This window comes from Sitophilus oryzae, unplaced genomic scaffold (genome assembly GCF_002938485.1).
Source record: "Sitophilus oryzae breed Bouriz unplaced genomic scaffold, Soryzae_2.0 scaffold_809_pilon_pilon, whole genome shotgun sequence".
Taxonomy (NCBI): Eukaryota; Metazoa; Arthropoda; class Insecta; order Coleoptera; family Curculionidae; genus Sitophilus; species Sitophilus oryzae.
The window spans coordinates 1,638,402-1,650,538 of NW_022147427.1; the positions used below are offsets into that span (position 1 = coordinate 1,638,402).

At 30.4% G+C, this 12,137-nt stretch overlaps 1 pseudogene; it reads right to left on the bottom strand.

The window, feature by feature from the left end:
• Positions 1 to 767: 767 nt before the first annotated feature.
• The window catches only part of LOC115888945, an 82,611-nt pseudogene continuing 71,241 nt past the window's right edge, over positions 768 to 12,137 (bottom strand).

Sequence of the window (12,137 nt, forward strand, 5' to 3'; positions counted from 1 at the left end):
TTATATCGTTTTTAATACCTACCCGTGCTATTAAAGTCTGTAATAATTAAACCGAAATTTTGTTGAAATTTGATATAAATTTATAGTCCATTAACGCTTGCAAATATCAGTTTACCTCAAATCCTTCATTATAACTTGGTCGAAGTTCGATTTAAATTATTAACTCTACAGCTAAACACCATGGACTGTTATTTTTTATCTGAAATGTAGTACTTATTGCACTATTTTTTAAAAGTTTATTAATTATACAACTAATTATACATATCAATTATACATAACAACTAATTATATAAATCAATAACATATTCCGTATAATTTTATATAGAGGGTGAGTCTTAAATTAAGTGCAACTATTTTTAGAGGTACTATATTTCTACATCAAAAACACGCCTTTTTTCCAAAAAGTAATTGAAAATTTGAAATTGTTTACAAAAAAGTTTGGAAATTTCATTAATATTTAGTTAAAAATATAACAGATTCATAATATGGTAACATAGATAGTAGATTAAATTTACAAGAAAGGAAACCCAGAAGAGATCCAGTGAATCTCAAAATTTATACGAAAATATATTTTTTTTAAATTTTCAAGTAAAATATCTCGGTTAGTTGGGACTTATTTGAAAAATAGTAAAGAGAAAATATGTTTCTTTTGTAGAGATCTACCAACCTTGAAAATATTTGCACGTATTTAAGAGTCAAAATGACAGAGATCAACATTTTCATGGCAATTCTCACGCTGTTTTTTTTTCGATCATATAGAACTTTTTAACAGAAAACTAAATTCAATATGACTGATAATTTATTTAAAATCCCGTTGCAAATTTTCAAATTTCAAAATTAGATCTAGAATATATTTATCTCTCTCATTACATAGGAGAGAGAAAGAAAGATATATAAAATGTCAAACTTCCATCTGGTCTCAATTTCTGTTGTTGTTTTGTTAAGAGAAGTGTTTTTGGTTGTAAAGTTGTAGTAAAATGTTGGACATTTTCCCATCCTCAATCAAGTGTGGCTTTTAGATAAACTATAATATAATGAAAATAGTGAAATTATTACTTTATAGGGCTAAAATAAAGAAAAATTCAATGTTGAGGTTATTTTCCGCTTTTCTGAAAAACGGTAAGAGACTGCCAGGAAAAAAAGTTCAGATTCGTAATATACGACCTCAAAATAGGGTGTATACCAATGTTGGTGAAAATCGACTATTTCCAGTTTTCCTAATAATTACCTAAATCATTATTTTTTTTCATCATATGGTATAAAAGTTATACGGTATTACAAGAATCCTATACTATTCATTTGAACAAGTAATGCTTTTCTGTCTTTTAATTTAATTTGATTCGTAGTAATTAAAATTAATCTCCCGATTCCTCAAATTTTTCTAATGAACCAGCCTAAATCACTGTCCATCGCTCCAGGCCCAAAAAAGTTTCAACAATTTGAAAAATTTAATCAGTATTTCCATTTTTACGGAACAAATCCGCCGCCTCTTTTCATCCACCGCTAAATTCAGTAACTGCCTATTTAATTAGTATAATTTCCCTAACAACTGCGCGTTTTATCCAGTCAATGTTTTAATAAAGTCAAGAATTTCGCTAATACTTTTCATCCAGTTGTTCGTCAATTGTAAATTAATTAGTGAGTAGCAAATCACTGTGATATAACACCCCTTGGAAGGATATAAAACAATAGATATTTACATTATAAGTCCAGTGAATTATAACTTTGAGGTATAACTAAAGTCTTTTTTGCAGAAAGAGATAGTGAAAATCGTGCATTTTCTTTTAAATTTTCTTGTACTTTTTAGAAAAAAAAATTAAAAATAATTAAATTTATTGCGAAATAATTTTTAGAATTAATAATAATTAAAGAGTTACAAAAAACAAAGTAACAATCAGTTAGGTAAAATTACTGGTGGCAATTTTATAACAAGATTGTCAAATACAGACTTCTTATTAGTCTAAAATGTAATAAACTTAATAAAGTAACTGAAAAGCACAACAAAAATAAATAACAAAGAATTTCTCTAATCATTTAATAATGACAGAGACGGAATAAGTACCGAAATTTTTCTAACAAAACTGCAGCGAGTTGCGAGTTTCCACAAACTTTTCCGGGGTGTTTCAAATATAGAAATGTCCAAAAGTTGAATTAAACTTTAATAAGAAGCAAAGTTTGTACACGACAAGGCACAGCGCATACCCGTAAATATTCCAAAATGACTATGGAATTACGCCCAGTCAAAAGTTTCAAATATTTTTCACGCTTTTTCTTAAGAAGAGCGCTACTTTTTTGTGAAACAGCTGTTTCGTACGATACAAATTTGGAAAATATTTCTTAATATATTTAAAAAGCTGTCTGTAGTACAGAAAAGGTATTAACACATAGAGGGTATAATAGTAAGTGTTAAATTGATTTGATTAAAATTTTTAGACGGCTAGAGGCCGCAACTGCTATGGAAAATAAGAAAATAGAATTTTTATAGAATTTTGCCTAGATAATGGGTACTATAAATAATAGCTTCATAATCTTCAGTAAATTTTGGATTTTTTTGTTAGAACCATTTTCTCATCTCTGCTAAAATAAAGTGGTGGGGGAAGGTTAGATGTGTCTTTGTTTAAATATTAATAACTCCGGACTCTGGATGATCAGAATCGAACAAACGAGGGTTCTTTTAAATCTTTTTTTATTTATCTTTAGATTTTTTTTTTCAAAATGCCTCTATTATTTGAAGGAGTTGAAGTTGTCGGCATTTTGAAAAAGCAATCAAAAGATAAAAACGCTTCTAAGACTATCAAAATGTTGTCGAATAACAATTTTAAGCTTATACTACGTCAAAAACAACTTTTTTCCAAAGCCTACCATGATTTCACGAGGCATAGTTTCTTGTTCACTGTTATTAACATCTTAATTTTTAGTAATATAGTATTATGGTATTCTTTTTGGTAATATGGTATTCTGGTATATTGTCGATTTTAAAATAAACTAATCGTTTTTATCTTATTTTTTTATTAGAATGGGTATAATCAAGAGAGCTACATACCGTGTTATAAAAATAAAGTAATTAAGGGCTTATTTTTTCGTACCTATTTATTATAATTTCTTCGGTTTGAAAATAGATATCAAGATGAGGTTTTCGCCGACTTTTTAAGCTTTTATTTCTCTTTACTATCAGCTAAAACTACATTATATTATCGCAATTAATTTTTTTGAAATAACGCGCAATGTTTGTTATATAGTAAGACAGCGCCCTTTAGCGTCTACGTTCAAAAGCTTATTATTATTATTTTTACGGTATAATACAGAGTAAGGAACGCTCTTTTAAACGAGCCCAAGTTTCTTGGATTCTGATAATCCAGAGAGTCCGAAGTTATTAACATTTAAATAAAGACAGATCTAACCTTCCCCCACCACTTTATTTTAGCAGATAGAGGAAAATTGTTCTAACAAAAAAAATCCAAAATTTACTGAAGATTAGGAAACTATTATTTATAGTACCTCTTATTGAGGCAAAATTCTGTAAAACTTCTATTTTCTTATTTTTTATAGCAGTTGCGCCCTCTAGCGGCCGTTCGAGAGCTATTCTTAGTGAGACACCCTGTACTTAGAGAAAATCTTCATTTCCAAACCAATATCGGAAAAAAAGTATTAAATTGCACATTCTCTCGATCTAAAATAATGACATATTTAACCTAACAATGCCTAAACTTTGAACCGCTCCAATTTATCACACTCCGTAAACTTCGTTCCCGTGATAAATCTTTTGTGATATGCAGCCGTTCTTAATCCTGCGCGCGCTATGCAGTTTTGTGCCGCGGTTTCCAACGATACAACGGCAAGGAGCTGTTGGTTTTGTATGAAAATTTAATCTAAGACGGGCTTACATAAATAATAAGTTTTCCAAACAAAAACGAATACAGCCAGTTTAATATACTAATCTTTAAGATAAATTCTTAGCGGTACAGGTGCCAAACTATCAAGCGTTCGAGTAGAGAGTTTAATTTAAAGTTTTTGTTATGGAAGAACATTTTCGGATGAATAACTTGCCGTTGAAAATAAGACGAGGAAAACATTTTTGTTTCGAGTTAATCTTGTCAGTATTTCATAGAGTTGGACGACGCCGACGCACAGTGCTTCGTCCCATGGACAAAAATCAAAAAATAAGTTAAAATTTACTAATATCTGAAGATATAATTTTATACTTATAGCAATGTTCAACCATCCTGTATATTATTTTTCATAAACAGCGTTTTTGTTAGCAAATATTTTCACTAAAAATAAATTTTGCGATCATTATCTCATCAGTGAAAAGAATAACATTCATAGTAGTTCTGTATATTATGGAGTTAAACGGGTACGTACTTAATTGAAAGCCACTATGGATATTGTTAAACAAGGTATATACTTTAAATTTATTTCTAAACAAGTTCGTGATTGTTTAGTTTTTATTTATTTTTTAAGATGATTCTTAAATGGGTATAAAAATTTTACGTTTTCAAACTTCAAAAAGGCATTTAAAAAACATATCAAAACATATCGTATTTATTGAATATTTTTGTTGCCATATTCATACACTTTTAATTTTTGTATAGTTCACCTGCGTCTGCTTGCGACGAACTTTATTTTATAATACTTTTCAGATGGAGTAAAATTGATAAGCAATGCCGATCTGGCTAATACTTGGCTTGATCATAAGGACAAGAACTCAAAATTATTTGTATTTCAAAAATATGTTCTTATTAGATATTGATGAACCTTCCAGTCAAATGAGACACCACTTGTGCCTGAAAAGTCCACTATGTTGGAGCGAAACATAAAGTCGCATAAAAAGTGTCCATCTTTCAATTTATTATAAAATCTCATACCCAAGAAAAGGAAAAAAATAATATATGGATATGGTCTATTAAAGAGGTAACTATTAACATCCGAACCCCTCATACCGACAAAATGAACAGTAACAACGCGAAAAAGTAACATATTAGAAAATGATGTACAGAAATATCTTATATGTGAGGATACTTCATCTACCTGTGATTTGGATACTATAAATTTGGAAGATTCTGTCAGCAGTGATTCTCCTGAATCAGAGTAGTTACGATCTATGCATTTTGTTGTCCTAAAGTAAATTTATAGTATCTTAAGTTTTTTTTTAATTAAATATATCATTAATGTTTCTTTTTCATTGAAGAAAAACATTTTTATCTTATATTAGGCTTATATTGTAGGAATCATGTTCTAATGTTATTTCAATTCTTTTTTATCACAGGAATTTATTTAATACTTACACCGTTTTCATACTATAACTTATTATTTGCTTAGATGGAACACAGCTCCAACATTATTATTATTTATAAGATTTTTTTTTCATAAACGTGGGACTAAGAACATCATCATTTAGTACAATGAGAGTACTCATCATTTGTGTCAAATAAACCTAGTTTGAATAAATTGCTTACAATAAAAGAGAAGTTTTGGATTTTTGTCCTCTAGAGCCATATGTTCGAAGCACTGTGCGACGTCGAGAATGGCAAATGATAAAAATAATCAAAAATTTAATTTAAAAAAATTGTTCTAGAAAACTATAACTAAGTTTTTAATTTAATTGTTGTTTTGTATTCAGAACCTTAAAATTAGCTAAGAAATGTACTTTTTATAAAAGATAACCACCAATAAATTAAAACTTGTCGACCAGTGCTTTCAAAGAAGACATCATTACCTTTAAACTAAAATCAGCTTTAATATTGTAGCCTCATAGTGTAGGTAAATAAAAATAAGAAACATTTGAGTCACTTTAGAATATTTATTAAATTCTAGTATGATTACAGTTGAGGGTTCGAACCTTTGATGTTATACAGCAAAATAAAAACACTAAATCACCACAATACACCAAAACACTTTTACTTTTACACTGGACGCGCGTTTCGCTAACCATGTTAGCATCATTATCAGAACTCAGTTTATAATCATCTGCTGATGATGCTAACATGGTTAGCGAAACGCGCGTCCAGTGTAAAAGTAAAAGTGTTTTGGTGTATTGTGGTGATTTAGTGTTTTTAAATTCTAGTATGCTCTTAAATTTATTTTTTTAGATTTGATACTACCTAACATCTGTATTTCACAAAACAATACAAATTAGCTCCCAAATCGCGCCAGATCTTAAAAGAAAGCAAATAAGTTGTCTATCTATTAAATGCCAAAAATAAAAATTATCCAATTTAAGCAACATTCTACTAAAAGACGAATTCAATTAAATTACTTCCATTTTAAGATGAGATAAAATAAAACCAAAACAGAATCCCACTATCTGGTTAATAATGTTCATATTTCAAACCAACTCCAACAAATTAACCATATATAGAGCAATTTAACGCGCTAGTTGAGCTGGCGGGCAATAAATGTTTTCCACGTAGAATTACGAAGTTTGTAAGAACTCTAAAACGTGTTCCTCGTTGTGCAGATCGTTATCGGCATTTTAACAACTTTCTTAAAATAGCCTCAACGTTACGCTTCTATGTTCTTCTAAATTTCTACAGTTAATAAAAACGAACTAAAATTAAATAATTGGTTTTGATTAACTTAATTATTTCAATTAAAAGAAAATAATTCACGAATAATGACGATCTCAGAATAAGTAAAGAAATAATATTAATGTTCGATATATTATGTCTATCGCTGAAAACCTTGACAGTAACAACAATGAATTAGGAAATAAAATATGTTCTTGGATTGACTTATTATTTATTATCTATCTTATTTTTTAATGTCCCTTACTGCCAGTTAACATTAAGATTGAAATTTATTTTTATATCGATTGTCATTCCCCAGCCGTCTGTGACACCGATTTTTTTTCGATCATACGGTGATGATGTAATATACGAAATTATTCCACTAATTTATATAATATTTTTCAACTATCACGCTTTTTGCATTTATCTACAGTGAATAACACAAACTTTAGTAATACTTATTTATGTTTAAAGGAATTAATTGAGAATCCTAACAGTTATTATTATTAATGAACACTAAAAACTAATGACAGTTTTAATGTTTTATGATATTTTTGCCTCTAAAAATCACTTTAAGCCGACTAACAGATCAAAATTGAATACCAAGTCCAATTTATTACACAGAACCGAAAAAAAACTTAATTATTTAAATGCATTGGATCACGACAAATACCCTGAAGCGAAAGCTTCAAAGTAACGAGCAATGTGCTACGCTTTTGATAGAACGAAGCAACTCTAGTAATCCAGTTGCAGAGCGGTCACACATCGATTCATGCTTCCACATTTGTATACTCGTCCTTTCAATGCACCTCAATACAAATGATTTATTTTCTGCTGGCATACGGAAAATCCTACGTAAGCTGGAGATTTTAAATAAAACTCCATACCGAAAAAATACCTTCATTAAAATAAACGTTCTCAGCTTATATCACAAAACGTATTTTTCTATAGGAGCTTTAAGTAAATTTAAGTGTAAATAAAGATATGAACCAATAATATAAAGAAAACAAAAAAAGAAAAATAAGCACGTCTAATTATCACCATACTCATCTTATTATGCATCGTTTTATAAAATTAAATTTCCAAAAGACTATAGCCGAACAAACTCTCTAAAATGTGTCTACTTCACTTAATTCGCTTAGTTTGTCTCTCAACCTTTTTCACGTGTGTACGAAAATTAAGTGTTTAACAAGTGGAATGCACCTTGTGCTCCACGTAAACACGATATAATATGTAGGCCGCCTGCATCTCAAACAAAACAAGTCAATCGTAAAGCAGAGACCTATTTCCGGCACATGCATGTTTAGTTACGTTCGCTGAATGGCTGTAGTTTCGTACAAGCTCCGGAAGAAAGCTACTCAAATATTTAAATTGAATTCCCTATAAAAAGAAGTAAATAAATATACTCGCAATATAAATATATCAAAATATTAATCATACCCGCACTAATTATGTAAAAAAACATTTTATTTAACAAAAAATGAATATGTTTGAATTAATAAATATATTGTATTCCTATTTAATTTCTAATAGGACCAGAAGAAACCTAAGTTGATTTTATGTAACTTTCAACTCAAGCCACTAATAAATTCATAAGATGAAAACTTTATTTACCAGACTATTTAATCAATTTTTCTTATTTATAACAATATACAGGATCTGGCAATAATGCGGTGCAATAAAAAACTTGGGAACTGGCATAAAGTGTCAAATTCAACAAGCTTAACCATAATTTCTCGATATATAATTACATACAAGGTATGACTTAAATATTTTTATATTTGGAACGTTGGAAATTGTTTAAAAAATTATTTGTGGCGTTTGAAAAAAAATACCATGATCTATTCGGAGTAAAAATAACTTTGTGCCTCGGCTGTATGTCAAACGTACAGCCTACGTCGCCACAAAAAGTGTCATTTTTCCTAATAAAACAATATACTGTTTTTTCAACCAGGCATAAGTTCTAAAAAAATACGTTCAACTAAACATTAAATCTAAATAATGTCTTCGTAATCGTCTGCGAACCCTTCCATCTAATTTATCACCTTACTTATCCCATTACGCATCGTTATAACGCCGTAAATTTCCGAGAGACTATAGGCAAGCAAACTCTCTAAAATGTGTCGACTCCGCTTAGGTCGCCTAGTTTGTTTCACGACTTAGTAATTTGACGTGCGTTCGAAAATTAAGTGCCCGACTTAAGCGCCGAATGCACCCTGTGCTCTACACAAGCTCCATACTCGTACGCCGCCTGCATCTCAAACAGAACCAGTCAATCGTGAAATAGAGACCTACTTCCCGCACATGCATGTTTAGTTACGTTCGTTGATTTGGCTGCAGTTTCGCACTGAAGCACGGAGGAAAGCTATTCAAATATTTAAATTTCCAACGACAGGTCGTCATCTACGCGCACTAATAATGTAATAAAATATCAATCGTTTCTTTACAATTTATGTAAAAAAGATATATTCTAACAAAAAATGCATATATGCTTAAGTTAATTTATATATTGTATTTTTATTCATTTCTGCATAGTACCATAAGAAATTTATATATTTATTTTACGCTCATATTGTTTTCTTTTTCAACCAGGATTAAGTTCTACAAAAATACGTTCAACTAAACATTAAATCTAAATAATGTCTTCGTAATCGTCTGCGAACCCTTCCATCTAATTTATCACCTTACTTATCCCATTACGCATCGTTGTAACGCCGTAAATTTCCGAGAGACTATAGGCAAGCAAACTCTCTAAAATGTGTCGACTCCGCTTAGGTCGCCTAGTTTGTTTCACGACTTAGTAATTTGACGTGCGTTCGAAAATTAAGTGCCCGACTTAAGCGCCGAATGCACCCTGTGCTCTACACAAGCTCCATACTCGTACGCCGCCTGCATCTCAAACAGAACCAGTCAATCGTGAAATAGAGACCTACTTCCCGCACATGCATGTTTAGTTACGTTCGTTGATTTGGCTGCAGTTTCGCACTGAAGCACGGAGGAAAGCTATTCAAATATTTAAATTGAATTCCCCTACGACAGGTCGTAATCTACGCGCACTATAAATGTAATAAAATATCAATAGTTTCTTTACAATTTATGTAAAAAATATATATTCTAACAAAAAATGCATATATACTTAAGTTATTTATATATTGTTTTCTTATTTATTTCTGCATATTACCATAATAAATTTATATATTTATTTTACGTTAATAATGTTTTTTTTCCAACGAGGCATAACTTCTAAAAAAATACGTTCAACTAAACATTAAATCTAAATAAGGTCATCGTAATCGTCTGTGAACCCTTCCATCTAATTTATCACCTTACTTATCCCATTACGCATCGTAGTAACGCCGTAAATTTCCGAGAAACTATAGGCAAGCAAACTCTCTAAAATGTGTCGACTCCGCTTAGGTCGCCCAATTTGTTTCACAACTTAGTCATTTGACGTGCGTTCAGAAATTAAGTGCCCGACTATAAACACCGAATGCACCCTATGTATATATATATATATATATATATATATATATATATATATATATATATATATATATATATATATATATATATATATATATATATATATCCATACGCCATACGTGCATGCATCTCAAACAGAACCAGTCAATCGTGAAATAGAGACCTACTTCCCGCACATGCATGTTTAGTTACGTTTGTTCATTAGGCTGCAGTTTCGCACTGGAACACGGAGGAAAGCTATTCAAATATTTAATTTCAATTCGCTACGAAAAGAGAACATTCACGACGAATATAAGAAAACGGCGATCACACCCTTGCTAATTATGTAAAAAATATTTTAATAAATCTATTAATTACCTATTTGTTATGTAATAAAACCATATCCAATATTACCTTATTCGATATGATGTAAGCTTTATCTGCTGCACTTTACACCCATTTTTTTTTATTGTATAATGGACGTGAATAGATCCAATTAGCTAAATGTTTTCTATTAATAAGAAATAAATAAAGTTCCTTGGTATTAAAACCCGCTAAGTAATAGGTAATAAAGTAATAATTAAAATCACAACGCATTCTATTAGTATCTAATTAAATTACAAAAAGAAATAAAGCCATTAATATCGCCATCAAAAAAATATGCGCCCATAATAAATAACAACATATCGAACATCAATATTTCAAACTTTTTTTCAATATGCCGACGACAAGAATTTTTTATAACGATGCTTTATGATAGATACATCAAACTAAAAACAATAAACTCTTCAGTGCCGCGCTATCTGTCATCATTAATTCATAATACGAGCTTCTAAATCACTTTCCTCTACAAACCGTTCCCACTTATCCCAATCAATCTAGTAGGAATGTTCAATTTTAGAAAAACAATATCTATATCTATTGCGTATTTTTATGATGTACTCTATAATCCATCATTAATATATGTGCTGTCCCAAATATATATTTTAGAACAACTAATACATAGCTCAGGATATCTACTACCAGAATTCAACAAAATAATAAGTTAACATAGAGTACACATGGAAGAAATTCAATCATATTTTAATCTAGAATACCTATGCATGCGAAACCTGAACACTTAAAAACGGAGATTATAAGGAAACTGTAGGTCACACAACGCTCAATGGAATGAAATATGCTGGGCATAACCAAGAAAGATCGTAAAAATAGAGTGGATACGACAAAAGCCCCAGTAATAGATGCAATCCACATAATAAAATATCCCCCCTTCACAAGTGGGAATGAGCAGGACACCTGGCAAGATGGGCAGACAACAGATGGACCACAAAAATTACAGCATGATAACAGTGAGGAATTAAGAGACCTAGAAGAAGACCAAACCAGAGACGGAACCGTGATACTAGGAAATTAAAAGGGATAACTTATTTTACTTCCTATTGTGCATAGCCAACAATAGTCAACAACGGGTCAATTACAAATAATAGGTTCAATAAATATGTGAGGGAGGCTACACCAATTGAACACAGTTGAAAAAGCTGAAAGTGACGATGATGATATGTGATGGCCTTTTTAACCTTTATTTTATTTTTAAGTATTAAAACTTGACCAAAACCCTATATACATATTTATATTTTTACTAAAAGTCCTAATTCAAAATACAAAGAAAAATTTAACTATTTTAAAAGTAGGACAAAATGAAATACTAACACTGTTCGATATTATGTCTTATATATTCAATATAAGAACAATTTGAAAAAAAAACATGGATATCGATATTTATACTTATCTTGACATTTTTACACATCCCTATAATCTGAGTCCATGTGTTACGTCAACCGAATCAAAACATTAAACATCTCGACGGGAATTTAGATTTCTATTTCGATTCGGACGAAAAACTTTCCAGCTCTATACAGATAACCCGATTCTTTACCGAAGAAAAGTTCTCGAAACGTAAACATTTATTTATTTTCAATTTCCCCACCGAAACTTTCCTACCTTCGAAACATTTTTATCAAGAGTTATAGTTAATTCCGTTGACGATTTGGAAAGTTTGACTCTGTTACTTAAAATGGGCTACTTAAAATAGAGTTCAAGTGAGATTATGTATAGGTAAACAAATTAATACAGGGCGTTTCAAAAAGCATGTGTCATCTCTCGTTGAGA